The 18,893-nt window shown below is 39.8% G+C and overlaps 1 long non-coding RNA gene across 3 annotated transcripts in view; it reads left to right on the top strand.

The window, feature by feature from the left end:
• Positions 1 to 735: 735 nt before the first annotated feature.
• LOC117830896 overlaps positions 736 to 18,893 on the top strand; it is a 63,589-nt gene continuing 45,431 nt past the window's right edge. For 2 of the 3 annotated variants that reach the window (XR_004634862.1, XR_004634860.1), the window contains exons 1-2: positions 736 to 848; positions 940 to 1,036. This is a non-coding gene — a long non-coding RNA (uncharacterized LOC117830896). Of the gene's footprint in view, positions 849 to 939; positions 1,037 to 6,373; positions 6,710 to 18,893 lie in introns of those variants that run through there. The other variant, XR_004634861.1, reaches the window with a different exon arrangement.

Below are 18,893 nucleotides of genomic sequence, written 5' to 3'. Positions count from 1 at the left end.
GTTAACTTTAAGTTAACATTCAGGTGATTGTACACTAGTTCACTAATATTTTTCAATTTCTACCAAGTCTGAGCTGCTAAATGTCAATAATTACTACACACTGTATCTTTAAAACAGAGAATAATGGACATTACAATGCATGCACATAGAGCATTTACATTCTGTTTCCTTTATGAGAGTGCCCAGCACATTAAAATAAATGCTACAACAAAGCAAACATAGAAAGAAAACTATATTAGCAAAGATGATGAATTACATCAGAGGCTATTAGAATGTAGCCCACCGGGGGGGTTGGCCTACATGTTGAGGCCCTGTTCCTTGACATTATGCACTTTAAACTCATGGCTGTCTGCATGCCCTCACAACAGTAATCCCTAACCCTGCTAATACAACTAAAGCGGCTCCAAGCTTTGTGTTTGTGTAGTGCGCGTGCGCGTGCGCGTGTGAGCGAGAGGAATAGCCTCACACCCTTGACTTCTCTCAGACAGTGTGACCCTGATTCTGCCCGGCAATAATTCCATCAAACTATGACAGTTTTCACCCACATGAACATGAATATTTCATGAGGAAAGAAAGAATATGAAAACATTTTTTTAAAACAAATCCCATACCACAATAAGAAAACTTTGTTAAAAGTCAAACTTGCACTTTTTTTTCTCACTTTGGCACAACAGATGAAGTACTCTTTGGATGGTGTTTGCCACTTTTAATAAACGTTGTTCAAATTGGTGAAACAGCGCCCCTCTTGATTGCAACGGCAGCTACGTGTTAATCAGTACGTGCGGTGATACGAGGTATTACACTTTTACTCTCAAGGCCTCTTCTGTTTTTTTTCTACGCCAAAGCAGGTAAGTGAAGTTGGCATCCTTTAATGAAACTCTGTCAGGTGTTAACTGCACAATTCACACAAACTGTCATGCCATCTTAAAACTATTTCAGAAAAAGTCTCAGTCAAACAGAGGATGGATAAACGTCAGCCTGAATTTAAGGCACCTTCAGTGCAAAAGCACATGCAGTGGGATACGTCTATCACCTGGTAAGTGACTGATTTTCCTTCATGAAAGGCGAGATAATGCATAAAACCACTGACTGTTTTGGGTTGTTGCTTGATCAGCTAGTGCTTAATCCTTTAAAGGGCACTAATTGAAATACTTTGAAATTCAAAAGTTCAACCCTAGAGTGTTATTGGAGGACATAACAAGACTATTTAACATTTGCGACATTTTTCATTTTCATGTAGAAAATCGAGGTCAACGAAGTTACCAAATATGGTTCCTTGCCCTGTAGTGGTAAAAAAAAATAAAAAATCAAAGAATAGTGTTTATGAGAAATACAAGAAAATGCATGTAGGGGTGAAAAGAACATTTATTTAACAAGATTAGAACATAAGAACATAACATAGAACATGGGGCGGGGGTAATATCCAGGATGCAGGTGGGTGTGACAAAGTTAGGGTCAGTCACATCATCATCATCTTCTTCTTCATCATCGTCACTGATGGCAGGGTGGGCTGGCACAACAACATTCTCCTTCCTTTTGCCATAAAACATCTGTGCAGACATTGCATAAAATTTAGACACATGCATTAAACATAAATTGTATTAAAGTGTATTATTTTATTTATTTATATTATTTCCTTATCAGTAGGGCTGCAATCATTGATTATTTTTACAATTATATATCAGTTTATCAGTACCTATAGGTGCAGTTCACGTCACCTTGGGTTTCTGTTGAACTGTTTCTTACTACATTTGTGTGCTCAACTCTGACACAAGGTGGGCGTATGTCCAAAAATGTCAATATCATACTAACACTAGTTCTTACCTGAACAGGGCGTATGATCAAATATGATGCCTACATTTTTTATGCCATAATTGCACTTATTTCACCAATTTCTCTGCAAACAACACACATGTCATCACTTAGTACAACTACTTTAGCATAAAATGCTTCAGTTTTGTCAACTTACCATGGTTTGTTTTGATGTTGCACCTTATTTACTAAAGTGGGCGGAGCCGGTAAAGCGTCTTTTTCCAACTTCCGATTAAATAGGAAGTTTAATTTGTTCCAGGAGATTTCACTTCAACGTGTCTGCCTCAGACTAGCTTTACCTGCATTTAAAACCATATATTTTCAAAGAAGATGAGGAGGACTTGGCTTCCCTCCTCCCATGTTAAAGTCATTTTTAGAGAAAGAAGAAGAGAAACGATTACAGTGACCAGAAAATCTTTAGATATTCATTCAAGTTCATCACTTTGTGTTATAATGACAGAATTACTTGACATGCTTCTTCCTTTTCTTAGTTTATAACATGTTAAAAAAAAGGCATGTTAATCCATCATTTTATTATGCACTACCATGAAGCACTGTGAGTCTGCTAGTGTATGGACCTTTTGTAAGAATCAAACCAGTGTGTGGTTTGTCTGTGGTTAACACACCCATGCAGTCTATAGTAGGTTAGCCACTGTGCATGTGTGTGTTGTTTTATGTATATTTATATATGTGCGTGCAGACCTGGGGGGGGGGGTTGGGAGTAAGAACAGGGTCTGTAGGTGGGGCCTTACAGCCTGTCTAGGTGGGGGGTTGCTTTGTTGGTGGTGTGTTCTTTGTGTACACATTGACCTTTTCACTTCAGGAATGATTTTTCTAACGAGACTGTCATCTGTCATTGAATCTGATGTAAACATCCTCACTGCTGTTTGAATAACATGTTGTAGATTTGTCAGGAATGTGAGTCATCTTAAACGCCATTATTGTTCGAGACATCCTATATATGCCGTATATATAGATCAAAGGATTCTGTATGCTTTGTCCTTGCATATGTGTGCTGTGTGTCATACATTATATGCTCGTCTGTGTGTGATAATGTGTGTGCTCATGTGCATATATGTCCATGTTTTCCTGCACACGTGCCTCCATACATGCATGTATGGATGCAGCGAAGTCTGCGACTGTGCCGGTAGACATAAAGCCAGACCCCCACCATCCCCCTCTTCCTCTTGCCTGGGGAGGAGATAAGACAGTCTGTCTATCTGGCTGCTCTCAGCAGGAGGGAGGGGCCAGGTCCTAGGATGGGAGGTTATGGAGGTGATGGGGTGGGGACAGACTTGCCTTGTTTACAGGCTGGATGTGTCAGTGGGGGGTTTAAAGAAGGAGGATGGTCACTTCTGGCACTCTTATGCCTATTTAGCCCCAGTATGGCCTGCAGCTATGTTTTTCCTAACCCCGATGAACCACAGGAAAGTCACAGTCAAATGCAATTTACACACATGCGTAGTGGCTTAAATGTACTGTATGTGCGCACACACATACAAACACTTGAAGCGTGTATGTGAGACTGACTGTTACATAACTGATGAACAATTTGAGCTGACAGAAGCAAAAACACGGCTCACTGATCATCATTGGAAGAATGTTCAAAGACTTGCATTTACATGTGATTAATATGGAGCCAATATTGATCCTTCCAGCAGGAGGATACTGTCATGCACAGAACATGCACAAGTGTGCTGTTTGCTGTGATTAGTGCTTGTGATGTGTTGAGAAGCCAGTTCCAAGTCAGATGCATTCTAATATAGTGTAAAGAAACACTAGCTGTGTTTACATGTGCTGTTTTTCCTTCAACATTCTGATTAGAGACTCTGCCTTCACTGTTTTCATAGACGCTAGATGAAGTTAGATGATGTTATGACATGCGCAGAGTTGTACCAGCGCTCTAATGTGTTAAAACTAGTGGAAGAAACTGCTCCCTCAGTCTGTTTCTGTTGTCAACAAATACTGCTGTTGCTGCGTCATTGTACATAATGTGTTCAAATTAAGTAAAAAAAAAAAAGGAAAAACACAATCACCACACGCCTCTACATAATGGAGGAGGAAGGTAGTCACCGTGTAATGCATATAGGATGACAGGCGAAACAGAGTATGATAAACTGCCCACCCCTCTCTTGTCTGGCAGGGAAAATGTAATGGTGTGGTGAGCATCTTTGGAAAATTTGAGGGACAGAGATTTTTTAAAATTATAGAAAATTTCAGGGGTGCATGTGTGAAAGAGGCTGATGACTCACCTTGACTTCTTTGTTTTTAATTACTAGTGGAACGGTAGGAAAAAGTCTGAGTTAGCTCACACATGCGGCTCACTTTTAAAATTTTGGAAAATTTTCCATGTCCAATCATAGATTGTGTAAATAATGGACGCAGTATCCGTGATGTCACCCATCTGTTTCTGAAGAGCTGTTTTTAAGCCGATCCTCGGCAGAAGCCATATTGGAAATGTTGAACTCAACCTAACTGCTGTCGAGCTAGTGTGAGGTAAAGAGGCGGGCTTTGGGCCTCCTAGACAACAGCTACAGTGTTCACGCCTGTCAATCAAGTCAGCTGTGCCTCTCATAATGGAAAACTCATAATCTTAATATCTTCGAAATTGCCGTGTTATGAAAAAATTCACCCCCTGTACAGTGTGTGCCGATCAAGAAATGAGTCATCCAGACTACACTAGTTTTTTGTGCCAGGCTGTAAACATGTTTATTTCTGTTGTAAAGGTCGGCTTTATTGAATTGGTGTGTATGTGGTTTTTGGCACTTCCGGAGCCAGCCCCAAGCCAAAACTCGAGAAACGGCGGTCTCCCGAGGAAATGCTACATCCAAAGTAATGCTAGTTTTGCGTGACTACCAACCCTGGCTTTAAATAGTTTGTCATTATTCAGATTAATTGTCTGTTATTGCTATTCATAATCATCTTACCAAATCAGCTCTTCATTCAGATCATACTTTAAAACGTTGAAATTCCTTACACTGTCTATTATGCAGCCTATACAAGAGGCAAATACACAGGAAAAGTGAAAGCATCCCTAATTTCCTTGAGAGCAAGTCAAGCAAAGTGGTTGCACAGAAGAGTAATGAGAGTTAATGTTACCATTTCACATTTATAAGTCCCTGCTGAAAGAAACAAGAGATTGTCTTTAAGTTTTCAGCAAATGGCCAATGTAAATCAAATATATCTCTGGGTTCATATAATATTTAAACTGTTGATAATTTAAGCAGCTGCAGCATTTGTGGGGATTTTAAAATTGTACATTTGCTGATGCACAGAATAGGTACAGAGACCTACGTCTGGATTGATAGTTAGATAGAAAGTGATTTATCTCTGAAATCTGGGTTTTATCAGCAGCTGCTTTTGCTTTCATGGAAAGAGAATGAATCTTTATTTAGTTGAATACTTTGTAATCTGATTCTTCATCTTAAATCTGGGGGGAGCTTTGTTTTGATTCTTTTTGATAACATAATGAATGTTTGACAGCCCACACCCTTCTATTGACTCCCATTTTATACATATTGTACCTCCAACGCCCTACACAAACATCACATCACATTAAATCACTGCATACAGCTCCCTCTTTGTACCTCCCTCTCTTTCTGTGTATTTACACAGAGAGTATCTGCGTAATATTGCTGAGATAAATCAAGAGAAATGTGGGTGAACACACAGAACATGCTCTCTGAAATATGATTGATAGGTGCAATATCAGCAGGAGACAAGCTGGAGATGACTACAATATCCTTTCTTTTTTCTTTTTCAATTATGTTACACAAGACGAGCCATTTCCTTTGCCTTCCTCTTGATTATGAATTGCACCGTCCTCTGTCCTATTGGGCCGTTTTTCTCCCAGAGGCCAAAGAAAAGGGAAAAAAAAGCCTACAGAGGGACAATGTTGATGTCAGTCTCGCTGACAGAGAGCTGACTTTAATAAAGCAATGGGAAACTCATTTTCAAAGGAAGGAAGCAGCATGTGGAGACAAGACGGCTCCAAAAGAAGAGGCTGAAGGCACGGAGAAGCAAAAAGAGATACCCTGCATGAGCACACTGATGTTTTTGCACAAAACAAACTCTGGTGTCATGAAGCGGATGCTGTATGTGAAAGTACACGACGTGCCAAAGTCATATCAGTGAAGAACTGTGCAGCGTATGGACGTAGGAGCAGAAGATAGGGCTGAATCCGTGAGGGCATTCTTTCCCAGTGGGAGGGTAACAGACATGGACAACATCACCGCTGCTCCCCTCACAGTTTGGTGTGAGGTGACAAACGCCTCCATGTGGATTACAGCATTTCTGGCATTTTACAACCAGGTTAGCACTACAGCGGCAACACAAACCTTAGCCACAGTGGAAGAAGTCGATGGAATCTTAAGTTTTGGTGCCTTTTTTCTGCGCACAGAAGTTTGAAATTTTAGCACAAAAGTGGTAATTACATGAAAGTCTTCAGTTAAAAGATTAGTGAACACTGATGCAAGATCTGTTGGGTTTGTTGGTCTGCGTGTGTGTTTGTCTGTGTGTGTGTGTGTGTGTGTGTGTGTGTGTGTGTGTGTTTGAATAGCAGACTCTGTAAGTTTCCTGTGTGGACTGGAGTAAATGAGGGCTGAGGAATGTGAGTGCAGGGTAATCATGGCAGACCTACAGGAGTAACCAGATACCGGCTGCCAGACTTCAGAGGGAGCGGGAATCCCTCCTCCACACAGACACACCAACTCCTGCAGGAGACGCTTTGGCTGGGACTCAACCCCCTCCCATCCTTTAACCCAAACATGGCCCTTAGTGTCCAACCCCCTGCCCTTAAATGAAATATCAAAGTTTTGTTTGTTTGTCTGTTTGGTAGTTTGTTTACTTCTCCTTACATGTGGATGTAGTTGCTCTGAAACTGCTCTCAAGCTTAAGTTGTCACTTTATTGATTTGACTTGTGTTACTACTTTAAAATGTTGTATAGTAAAAACACAATCTTCAATCCCAGGCTCACATTTCAGGGATTTTTAGCTTTTTTTTGTCTTCTTAATAGTCAAGTTTATCTGGATCTTGGACTGTTTTGGATACATCACCTTTGACTTCTAAATAGCCATGTATCTTTTTGTTCAATATTCTGAGTTTTTATTACGCCAAATGATGAAATTATGTAGAAAACATAGACTGTATAAAATATGGATGTAGGATCCGTGACGTCACCACTCTGTTTCTAAAGAGCTGTTTTGAGGCCAATCGGCAGCGGCAGCCATATTGCTGCCGTTGAGCGATTGTGATGTAAAGAGGCGGGCTTTGAGCCTTCTAGCCAACAGCTACAGTGTTCCCGCCTGTCAATCAAGTCATCTGTGCATCTCATTGGAAGACTCGTAATCTCAATATCTTCGAAATTGCCGCGTTAGAAATAAATCCCCTCCCCCTGCAGTGTGTGCCGATCAAGAAATGAGCTATCCAGACTACACCCGTCTTTTGTACCAGGCTGTAAACATGTTTATTTCTGTTGTAAAGATCGGCTTTTTTAAATTGGTGTGTATGTGGTTTCTGGTAATTCCTCAAGCGGATCCTTGATGATCTGCCGTTTTTAGCACTTCTGCATTGGACTCATATTTTTAGACCAGAGTTTGCTGCTTGGTAGAAAATGATAAGCAAAATACTTCATTAGGAAAGTAATCATCACCGTTAAGTTTGGTGTATAGGATGTCTTTTTTATACATTTTTTTTATGTGGCTTCTGTTCCTTAATGAGGGGTAGGACAGTGGATATAGTCAGAAACTAGGATGAGAGAGTGGTAATTAGTCGCAGGCAGTGGGTCCGTATTTCCCAACTATCAAAGTTACCGTGGGCCTAGCTTTAGTACTGTTCCGGTAGTTTGCAGGATTTCTAACTCCACATGGCGAAAAACAGATGGTACTGAAAATAGCTACACAGCTGCTCAGAAACTACACGTTGTGGACTTTGCTGAACTCAGTGTGTGCCGTCATACCGGAAAACAGTTCAAACCTTACTCCCTCAGATACCCCTTTTCGGCCGAGGGAGTTTCAGGGCCAGTTCGGAGCCGGCGCTCAATTGAGAACCGGTTTTTTGTGTTTCGAATGTGAGTGAACCTCGGCAAGGAAAACCGGTTCCAGAGCGGCTCCAACTCATTGCTGGTCTAGATCAGCGAACCGCTTATGTCAGGCCGAGGGGCGGGGTTGCCGTGAACAGAAACACAAACTAAACGTGTTTCCGCCATTGTCCTGCAGCAAAAAAATAAAAGAGACTAAGCTGCCGTTGTCCGCCATCGTTGTTGTTGTGAGGGAAAGTTCGCGCTAGTGCCGCAGGGAAAAGCGTTCACGTAAATCTGACGTCATGACGTGCCTCTTCCCCGGGCTCGAGCGGGCAGAAAAACAAACGGGTGCTGTGCTGGTTCGCGAGTTCATCCAGCTCCGAATCAGTGCGAGCACCAGCCTGGAACATTTTGGGAAACAGATTATATAGTTCATTAGCAAGTTTCAGTGAACTCAGGAGATGTTAAGTAGGTAAGTTAAGGAGAAAGAAAACAGTTTACTATTTTTTCTGCTCTTGTTGCTAAGCTAATGGCTTCTGGTAGCTATGTATTCAGCCAGCAAATATGAGGGTGGTTCCAATCGGCTCGCTCCTTTAAAGCCAAATTGCATTACAAAGTCCTCAAGATCAAACACGGTAGAAGCAGTTGAGTGACCTGCAAATGTAACAATCTGAACACCCTAAGGTTTGCCTTTAAAATGGCTTGATACTTTTCTGTCAAATATTAACAAATGATTTATTGTAATAGTATTTAGTGACATTGTTTCATCACATTACATATCTGATTGGAGTTAAAGTTGTTCAACATTTCAACCATTCCTGTAAACCTGAATGTTATTATCAAAGTACTGAAAACCACAGAGGATAAAAAAAAGGCTTGTTTCTCTGAAATTTACAGACAAGGCACGAATTCAAACACACAGGAAAACACACATAGGCCTACACACACATACACATATGATGCAAAGGAAATGGTTGATCTTTATCATGCTTTCTTGATCAGACCGTGACCCTGCTGTCTTCCTCCTCAAAACATCCTGTCTGACTAGCAAGAGAGAGATGCAAACAAGATGGGGTGGATATTATTTGCTGTACCAGAGAAGAACAAAAAAGACTACAAAATATACAAAATAGATTCAAGATTGTGATTTCAAGAGAACATACTCTCCTCTTCCTATAATTCATGTAAATATGTTATAGTATTTAACATCAGTAGCTGAACTCAAAGTCTTCACAAAGCTTAAAAAATATTGTCTCTTGAGGAGAATAATCTGTCTTCAGGTTTTCAATGTGTTGACTTTGGCTCTAAAGGAATGTAAATCCGCCAAATACTGAAAGACCTCTACTTGTATCTTCCTGTCCTGATTAAGAAGTGACTTTTTCTTGTTATGTAAAGAAACTGAATAACACTCCATAGCCTCTTTGAAATATGCACTCCTGAAATTTCGAAAAAATTTTGGGAGCTCTGCATTTGAGTCCCTCATCGTGGTGACAGTGTTCCCACGTAACCAACTTCTTCCACAAATTTAGCTTGAGGCAAAAATTCCAGATTAACCCTCCTGTTATGTTGTAGGTCAAATTGACCCATTAAGTTAAAAAATCTAAAAAGAAATTGTTAATAAAATGAAAACAATTCAAAATGTAAAATAAAATAAACAAAAATATATGTTATGTAAAACTATTGTAGTTATATTTAGGTCTTTCCAATGTACATTAAAAAAAGGTTTAACATGAATTTTCATTAAAAACGAGTGAGTTATCCTCATTGAACCATGATCTGTGAGAATTAAAGAACACCATTGCACTAAATATTTGATTTGGTTATTAATGGAGTTAATAATGAGATTAAAATAATGTTTATTGGGATTTTTGGGGTTTTGACACTTCTAGATAATTAAATATGCCCCGGGTCAAGTTGACCCAGGAACATTATTGCTTTTCTTGAGAAGTGAACATAACAGGAGGGTTCAGTTTGGGTGAACATTTTGTCTGTTTGTGTTCACACATGCAGCCCATTCTGAAAATGTTGGGATGTTTTCAGGAGTTTTGTGTATGTGTGAATACAGTACAGGCGTCAACTACTGCAGCAGTTAAGAGCTTCTTAATTGACACTTAAATTCCAATTAAGTACCAACAGAACTGAAGGAAAGAATTAGACTGTAGTATCTTCAGCTAGTAACAGTGGAGTGATCGTTTAAGGAGGGAAAAAACTCTCATGAACAATTAATCCCAGAGGAAACATTTTCTCTTGTGTCTGACACCAGCAAGAAGATATTCAGCCTACTCATACATACATACATGTACTCATATATAAGTATACGATCCATACATACACATGCACATGCACACATGCACACACACACACACACACTCTGCTTTCTACTGTCTCTTCTAGTAGACCCTGGGGTCTTGTTATGTGAAAAGCAAGATCAAAGCAATAGTGCTGAGGAGAAGATAAAGAGAGGGACATGCAGAGAGAAAGAGAGAGAGAGAGAGAGAGAGAGAGAGAACTATAAAGAGACGACTATAAGTTCTTTTTTTTAACCTTAATTATTTCCTCGCTCAATACCAGAAGAACACAAGTAGAACAGAAGCAGCTGACACTATTCATCCTCAATATTCAACTCAGTGAGGGATAAAGATTCTCTCGTGTTCATCCTCTGACTCTTGCGTCATCTCCTCAAACTGTGGTACTCATTCTCACAGTAGCTCTGTACGTTTAAGTTTGGTTTTCAGCATTTTGCTTTTGAGCCAACACACTGGAATGAAATGCGACTGTTTTTTTCTTGCATTCTGATTATTGTTGGTAAAATTCCAGTAAATTATAAAGACGTGTCTCTCTCAATACCTAAATGCTGTGGACAATCCACTGGCCTCGATGTAGATGCCATTTTAATTGGAGCTTCTTTTCAAATTGAAATAAGGAGATTCTTTTGAAAATGGTGCAAAGAATGTTGTTTTTAGTACATTTGGTTGCTTTTACATTTTGAATGCTTGAATTTCTTGACAATCCCAAGGCTTTGACCAACGACCTTCTTTCCATTTCTGCAGAATTTTAAAACGGTGGCGATTAAAAACAAAAATGTGCACAGCTGCTGTCATGAGATGATATTTAGCTCTGGTAATAACTTCTGTAAAGCCACATGAGATATAATGTTTAAGAAGGACCTGTTTGAAGATACCTATATTAAATTTGTATCAATTGATAATCTTAAAGGAAGAAGGTGTGCTCTGGCTCCAACAGAGAGTTTTGATTTATGGCTTGTTTGTAGCATTTATGTTTCCAGCCTAGCCATAGTTTATAGAGTGTTTTCCAGGGTTAGTCAGCACTAAAAGTGTTTTATGAAGCTCAGTTTAATGCAGAGGATATTATAATGGCTGGGGTAACATGTTGTGCATCAACAGGAATAAATAAATTCCCAGCAAGGGGAAACAACTCTACTCTGTCTGTCATGCAGAAATGGGCTCAGGACTGATGTTTGCTTCAAGAATTAAAGCCACAGTTTGTTGTATTTGGTTGCTCCAGAGGACTGTAAAATGGCAACATGAAGAGGATTATTCTTCCTGTTTTCTAGATTCTGTGAACAAGTGGCTTATTGATAACTTATGCAAAATGTTTGTTCCAGGATTTATGAATGGAAGTAGGTGGAATACAGTTTTATGACAAGAGTCGGTCATCTTGAATGTTGGTTAATACGGCAACATATTCTGTAGTTTTTGGTGAACAGTCTTTTAAAACACAAATCATCCACATCTAAAGTTTTGGTTGTTATTGACGCCTCTTTCCTAGATAGGAGCTCTATTCCTCAAATGTTCCTGTGTTCCTCTTCCACATGTCCCTCAAAGTGTGAAGTCTTACCTGTCAGAGAAGAGTGGTGGAGACTGAGAGCAGGGAGTGGGTCTCTAGGGTGGCTGGACGTGACGTTCAAAGCGTGTTGTGAAAGCCACACTGTAATGTTCACAACATAATGTTGGATGATGCATTAGAGATCCACGCTATGATGACACTTTTTGCATTTCTATAAATGTGGTTTGTAAACAGACAGCCATGCAGAAATCTTTGCAGTACTCGTCTTGAAAATGATTGTCATTCTTCAACCTCGGATGTTTTTGTTCATTCTGCTACGTGTCACTATTTGAGGAACACAACAGTCATATGACAGAAACAAAATCGACTCTGCCTTCTCACTCAGGACAAATTTTTCAGGTATTTTTTGCTTCGTTCTTGCTTCAGTTTATCGCGAAATCCTGCAAATATGTTGTGTTATTTGGGGGCTGGGAGGTAAAATTCAGAAAAAAGTTGGGGTGAGAATTTAAGCTGGTTGCATTCACACATACATCCCACTATGGAAAGATTCTGTAAATTTCCAGGACTTTCGTGCCCATGTGGATTCTGCTAAAGAGAGTTCAGAGTCAGAGATCAGCTGAAGAGAGACCTGAAGCAGCAATCAAAGGACACAAAAATAAAGTCTCAAGAATGTCAAGAGAGTTATCTCAACATCAGGTATCTTGCATCTGCAATGTACACCCACCTACGGTTTCTATCCAGTTGCTATATTTATTTTATTTTTTATATTTTTGGGTGCTTTTATGCCTTTCTGATAGGACAGCTGAAGAGAGACAGGAAATATGGGGAGTGGAGAGTGGGGGAAGACATGCAGGACATGGTCACGGCAGGGAGTCAAACCGGCAACCCCTGTGGCGAGGACTATTGCTTCTGTATGTGGGGCGCTTAGACCGCTAGGCCACCAGCGCCCCTGGTTGCTATATTTCAATCACCAGATTATTTCTTTCCCAAAATGTTTGTAAATGTTAGGGATGCGACATAATTTTGGAATGTCTGAATATTCGCTCACTTATCGAATAGTTAATGCGAATATTTAAAAAGTATTTTAAAAGTAGAATTTTTCATCGTTTTGACTGGTGCATGGGGGTAGTACGGTATTCCAAGCAAAAGAAGAAGAAAACATAGCGACACGACAGTCGCTGGAAATACGTGTGTGGTGGTGTGATATTCAGAAACGGCGAAGGTTGTAGAGACTGAGCATGGCTGTAAAATGTAAACATACACACCATGCTGTTGCTTCAAAGAAACACCTGCATAAAGGTAGAGACGGACGTTGCCAGTGCCCGCTACTAACAGCACCTCGTCCTGGTGCTCGATAATGAATGATCGCCAATTAGATGCTAGTGGTTATCGAACAGTATTTTGACCATCCCTAGTAAATGATGAATCAGATTCCTACGCTGAAATGTCAAAAAGCATGTTTGTTTTAGGTTCCCTTATGTAAGTATTCATTGCTTTTTTGTCATTTTGTCATTTAGAAGTTTGGGGTTTAGACATTTATACCACCAAAGAAGTAAATTGTAGTTATTTCTATCATCCATGGCAATTTAAGAGGAGCTTTTCTGCATCTCTCTGTTTTATTGACTTAGTGGTTTATTGATCTATTGTGAAAAAAATCTGCAGAAAAGTCGATTACAAAGTAATCATTTTGTTGCAGCCCCAGTCTCTTCCCTCCTTGTTTTATGTCCTTACCCACCACAGTCCATCCATCTCACCCTCACCTCCCGTCCCCCCTCAAGTGGTCTCTTCCTTTTGCCTTCTTCTAAGAACTAGCCAACAATGCTGACGTACTTCCATGTCACGCTGGGCGAGCTGTGCTCTCCAAACAAACACACTGAGGCCAAAAGAGAGACAAACCGGCAGCAAGAAGATCAAGATAGGAAGGAAAAAAAAGACCACCAGGCTGAGACTGTCTGTGAAAATGAGATACCACAGCAGGAAAAAAACCTAAGACAGTTTGATTTGCTTTTGCTTTATGCGCTGTATTCCCCAAGAGATGTAGTGGTAGATATACTGAAATGTTGTCCGCATAACGAATGGATATTACCTCCAAAAGTTTCTTATATTAAATCATTGAGAGTAAGCTGTTTTACAAACGTAACAGTGACTATAAATTACGAGACAACCGTGCCTTGCCGCCATTTTTGCATTAATGTAGGAGCAGATAAATCAAAGATACGTGTCAAAATCTCCCACAAAAAGTTGACACATTAAAAAGTTTTCTGAACCGTGTATCGACAAACAGCTCACTTTAGATTGCCTTGGTCACACTTAGTGGAGCTAATCATACGTGAGCGACCGGGTGCTCTTTCATCTTGAAGCATTTTTTCTCTCTATTACACATCACTTTGTGGTTTGTGCAGCGATGCCTGATATTGAATGGTACTGAATGAAATGTTAAAGAAAGAAAAAGTCTTTTTGCAGAAGCTGGCTTTCATCCAGTACCTGCCATCATTCATCTGGGCAACAGGGGGTTATTGAGAACAATCACAGACAGAGACAGAAGTGTGCTGACAGGCTTTATACATTGTGATGATGTGTGGCTCTTTCCCTGCAGAGTCTGAGAAAATGTTTTCTGCCAAGTAGACATTTTTATGTCTACTTATGTCACGAAAGGCAGATATAAAAAGTGCTTTAAAGGCACAAAATAGTGTTCAAAAGAACTGAAAATATCTCATCTGAGAATATGTAGATATGAAGAATCAGGAACAGGACTAACTTGACTTTTAGGAAGACTTTTTAAATCAAGCCTCAATCAAACAACTCCTCATACTTGATGTAAATCCTTTATGTTAAGAAGAAAAGATAAAAACCATGCTTCAACTCCTTTGACTGCATCCCCTCTGAGCTAAGCTAGGTTAAACATGTCTCAGACATACAGTATATCTGAACTGAACACACAAAATTGATATTGATCCTTTTCTTTAACTCCAAGTCAGACTGCAAACAAGCAGAGCCCTGTCCGTGTATTCCTGCAAGGAAATCAATATCATAATTCTTCAGCTCACAAAGAGGTGAAATGATGAGTCTAGCGGCAGGGTAAGAGGACTATAAAGTGCAGATGGAGGTGAAAGGAGCTAGTCTTAGAATAATTTGTGCATACTTCACATTATGGGTCTTCCGAGAGATTTGGTTCATTACTATTTTGTGAGAAAACTTTTTATTTCTGAACATTTTTCATTACTTTAAGGGAAGCAAAAGAAAATCAAAATATAAAAGAAAGAAACTGATTTGAGGTTACTGGTTGGTCAAGTTTTTCTCATTCGAAAGGCAGGGTGAGGAACTGTTGTGCTGACTCTGGTGAACCCTTTGGATGAATCAGTGTTTTTTTTCTGGTATTAAAGGTGACATATTATGCTCTTTTTCATCAAAATATATTGGTCTAAGAGGTCCCCAAAACAAGTCTTTAAAGTTTATTGCTCAAAAAAACACTTTTAAATCAGATTTTTGCATGCCTGTAAACCCCTCTTTTTCAGCCCTCAGAACAGGCTGTTTTCTGAGTCTGTGCCTTTAAATGAGTATGAGCTCTCTGACCACGCCCCCTCAGGAAGTGGATGTGTCCTCTGCTGTCCAGCACTTTGATCTAATGTTTACATGTTGGCTGAATATACACGGCTGCTCACAGACCCGCTTTACTTCAACCCTCTGAATTTGATCCAGAATCTGATCCTGACGGAGAGGCGCCTGCAGCAGGACCTTTCTGAACGATTGGTCACAGATTTTGTGTTTCTTGTTGTTTTATTTGTCAGTATGTCAACGTGTGTCTTGGTACACAGTGACGAACATGCAGCTATGTGGCCATGCTAACTAGCGCTAGCACTTTTCCATGAAAAATAAAAATCATCCACTAGATCTTCAAATCTGCAGACGTGGGGAGTAAAACCGACCTTTGTGTTTATAAAGACAGCCTACAACTAGAATGCCTCCCCCCTAAGCTCCTTGTTAGCACACGTGTGCATGTAATGAAAAAACGGAGGAGGGGTTGAGAAATGCTTGTCTTTTGGATGGAAGTCCAAAAAATAATTCTGCATTCTCGGGAGTCGTAACCTAAATGCTGATTGGCTTTGTCAACAAAGCGTGGAGCAGATTTATCAATAAAGTTGAATTTTTGATCTAGAACAGGTCTTGACGAAAGCTCAAAAAGAGAGATGGAGAGATAATAAAGCGCAGTGTGAAGATGGATGTTAACAAACCTCTGTTATCAATGATGTCTCACACAGTAAGAGACGGATGACGTCTCTAACCCGGAGACTGAAGCCTGTGACGTCTCAAACACAGATCATTAAAACTTAAACACCAGCGGCAGACGTGCTGAGATTAGTGAGTAGTGATGATGAGAATGATCTCTGGATTTACTGAACCGCTCATGGCTTGTCTCAGTCCTTCACTCTACAAATCCTGTCCGTGTAATTAAACCTTTGCAGTGGAGTTTGTCCACAGGTCCAGGGTATATGTGAGCTGTGTGACGTCTTGTGGAATACTTGGCAACACACCCGAGGCTGCTTTTTTTGTATTGTGACCATGCGGAGAGCCAGAGGGAGGAAGAATACAGTTGTTCTGATACAGGGATGTGCAGAGAACTCCTAACAGAAAACATAACACACAAGAGAAAATCAGAGTCCTGTCAAACTCAGCCCCTACATACTGTATATACATTCACTCGTCTCTTATGCACAAACACAACACCCATGGGGACTGTGGAGCTCAATAGAAGTTATTACAATGAGTAGAGCAGTGGACACATACGGCACAAAGATATTCACACAGTTTCTTCAAGCTTTGCAACCCCATCATACATGAAATCATAGCATGAACACACTATAGGCTTACTGTGTATTTATTTTATGTTTGTGTTTCTCTTTCTCTGTTTGTACATATTTTAGATTGTATTATAAGTGTAATATTGCATGGTCTTGCAGTACAGTCATTGCATTTCACTGCCCATCTGTAGGAGCATGTGACAAATAAAGATCTTGAATCTTGAATTTGACATTAAATGCTCAATAATGCAAAAGCACCTCAGCACAATATTGATGAATTGTGAGTTTATGTAATGAGTGAAATTAATGTTTGTATTGCATGTTAGCATGCAGAGAAATCAAATGCTCTGGATACATTTTTCAATAACTCATTATCACCTGGCTGTGTTAAATACCTGTTTCTGATTGGTTATTAATCAATAACATTAAAGGCAACGCCAAGGACAACCAGATCACACGTCTCATATAAAATCAATCTAGGAGATGGAGACTGACACATTTCTCCTCTGCCTGTCGACATTGTAGCAAAATTGTTAGTTTCCATCTAAGGCTGTTTTTGACTGTGATGACAGTTACCAAACACAGATGTGAAAGCAGCCATAGGAGCTACTGGACTTTAATCATCTCTGATGGGGGAAAAAGGGAGCAAGCTGTCCTGCAACAAAAAGTACACTTAGTGAGTGCATCTTTAAGTTGCAGATCGCTATAGAGCAACTTAAACTTTAAGTGGTTGTGATAAAAGCAACATTGTTAAAAGTTGTATCGTTTGCCTTATTTATGTTTAAAGGTGTGTCAACTGCAAAGCCCCAAGTAGAGGACATTTTGAAAGAGGACAGAAGTCAACATAATTATTCCTGTAGAAGTCCCATTAACCATGTCTTATGTTACCATTGGTAGAAATGTTCAGTTTAATACAAATTATATCAAATACGCAGACTAATGACTTAAATTGACCATTGAATATTAATTTGTACCACTAGGAGGCTCATATTATTTACACATTTTATTTTATTTTTTTATTTTTTATTTTTTATATATATATTCTTGTTAGAATTGTTGTACTGTACACCTTCTTGTTTGCTGCTGTAACTCTGTGAATTTCCCCATTGTGGGATGAATAAAGGAGTATCTTATCTTATAAGAAACTGTGGCCAGAGAAAGGACTGTGGAATCAGAGGGAATATTTTTTTTAGCTGTTTAAATAATACATTTTAAAATCAATAACATCATTGTGGAAACAATATTTTGTGTTGACCTGTTTACGTGGGTCCTTGATAATACCTGGGTAATAAGCAGAATAATGTATAGTGAATAGGTGGCTATGCAAACCAGAATCAGGATGAAAAAAGACCTCTCAGCTTTGCTTTGGGTCCTGCGCATGCTGTTGGGATTTGCATTAGAACTCATTCCCTATACATAATCCCTCACAAATTCAATCTGCATTTCAAACCCTTTCCTATAAGTGTTCTGTGAGTGTAGTAGAAACCAATTCACGGCAAATTACAACTTAACTGCATAATTTGAAGTTGTTTATCTGCTAAATCTCCTCTAATGTGTCTGAAGTGTATTTACATAAACTAGATTATCCCAGATCCTCAATTTAGGTCCAAGTCGGAGCCGGAAAATGCAGAAATGAACCTAAATGGATATCAGAGAGGGGGAATCCAGTTCTGCTGTTGCTTAGCAACTGCATGCCTCAAAGTCCGTGGAATTTAAACAGTGGAAGAGATCCAATTTTCCCGGGGACTGATTTCAACGTTGTGCCTATCTTAGAGGTAGACCTGAGAGCGGATGTCAGCACGAACTGTGATGTGTGTCGATACCGAGATGGTTGTGTGTGTGTGTTTGTGTGTGCACGTGTGGTCACATTAGAAACAAATGAAAATCACACTGAGACGCTGCCTGCCCTGACACCTGAGGGGGAAACAGGCTCAATGCAACAAGGCCTTGTTTGTGGTTGACCATGTATGCATGTGGTTCATTATTGCTGCATGTGCTTCACAAAGAAGAGTGGATTGTTAAAACTTAAGACCCTCCAGTTGACACTGAGATGAATGAAAGTAGAGTGCTCCTTCCTCCAGTTATTACACCTTGGTTAAAGGAAACTCCTCCATCGAACACTGGATGATTGTGCTTAGCTCACTTTTCCGATGGGTCACCTAACCTCTTGATCTGATCAGTAATTAACAAACAAGACTGTAATTTGTTTTTTGCTGTCAGGTCCCATATCCCCCCCCTCCTCCTTCGCCTCCTTCTCCTCCTCCTCCCACTCAGGGGTGTTTATCTAGATGACTGAACAATGATTGCTGACTGCTGAGTGATCAACCTTTCATATTAAGTGCTCACAATGTGTCTAGTTTTTTACTAGACTTCAAGAAAATAGTTTGAACTGTCAACAGATTGCTGTTACATAAATCTGTGGTAAGCAACTTCTGTGAGACAAGACATAGTTTTG

This window comes from Notolabrus celidotus, chromosome 19 (genome assembly GCF_009762535.1).
Source record: "Notolabrus celidotus isolate fNotCel1 chromosome 19, fNotCel1.pri, whole genome shotgun sequence".
NCBI classification, from domain to species: Eukaryota; Metazoa; Chordata; class Actinopteri; order Labriformes; family Labridae; genus Notolabrus; species Notolabrus celidotus.
The sequence above is the reverse complement of the archived record's forward strand: the minus strand, read 5'-3'. Positions and strand labels throughout refer to the sequence as shown.